This window comes from Eulemur rufifrons, chromosome 3 (assembly GCF_041146395.1).
Source record: "Eulemur rufifrons isolate Redbay chromosome 3, OSU_ERuf_1, whole genome shotgun sequence".
Taxonomy (NCBI): Eukaryota; Metazoa; Chordata; class Mammalia; order Primates; family Lemuridae; genus Eulemur; species Eulemur rufifrons.
The window spans coordinates 14,872,407-14,873,642 of NC_090985.1; positions in this window are offsets into that span (position 1 = coordinate 14,872,407).

Genomic DNA, 1,236 nt, shown 5'->3' on the forward strand with positions numbered 1-1,236 from the left:
ATACTTATAAAGGATTTTCAATGACCTGATAAGAGCATGATGGGGTGGTGAGATATAAAATGATGCATGGCATATTCATTGGACCAGTGCTCATTGAATAAATATTAATGAACACTTATTAAGTTCAAGGCACTTATAAACTGAGCTCAGAAAAATATATAATGAGCTAACTTATTAAAAGTAGCATAGAAAAACATGAAAATATTTTAGTAATAATATTTCCTGCATAGCAAAAATAATGGTAGTTTTTATATTCTTTCTGATTTTTTTTTGCATGTGTTTTCTAAGGGCATGCACAATGATCAATAGCTATGTGGACTCCCAGAAGAGTATGATAACCCTGATGCTGCACTTCGGTCCCATGTGGGCCAGGCAGCCAAGGACAGAGACATTTTCATGAAATGCAATTGCATACCAAGTTTACTTCTCATTCGGACATTAGATGCCAGATTATTTATTTGCCTTTGGAAACTAGTAACAGGATCAGCTCAGCTGAAATGGGTGCTCGTTTTTTCCCATGACTCCTATTGATGCCTGGCATTTTCACACCAGGTCCCCATAATTCAGTTCTTTAAACAGTGTAATTTGTCAATGCAGGCTTCTCTCCCTTGCTGTTCCCTTGACATGTTCACTTGAGAAAGACAATGAGCTCGTATTAAAGCCAACCCTAAGCTTTCCATACCAATCTCCCAGCAAACAAGCAAGTACAGGAATATCAAGAATTCCAAATTAGTGAAAATTGATAAATATGCAGGTGCATGTCCTATTCACCATCTTTTAAAGATTAAAAGCATGCACTGAATTGTGTGTTCTCTATTCTCAACATAGCAACCAGAGTTATTCTGGCAAATCTTAGATCAGTTTTTTTGACTCTGTTAAAATTCTATATCATGATTCATAGTTTCTCTACCCCCAAAATCTAGAGTTCCTGCAATGATCCACCCCTGTCCTTCAGGCTGGTCACCCTCACCTCCCTGCCCGCCCCCCCTCCCGTGATTCACTTCACTCCAGCTGCCTCCACCAGGTCCTTTCAACACGCCAAGCCTGCTCCCACAGAAAGCCCCAGTCTTCCTGTTCCCTCTGCCAGACGTGCTCTTTTCCCCACTTGGTTATTGTCCTCAACTTCTGTAGGTGTCCGTGAGGCCTGTCCTAAATGCCTGAACTACCTTCTTTAAATGTGCCACATTATTCCACCCACCCCACTCTGATCCCCTTCACCCCACTCTGATTTTTTTC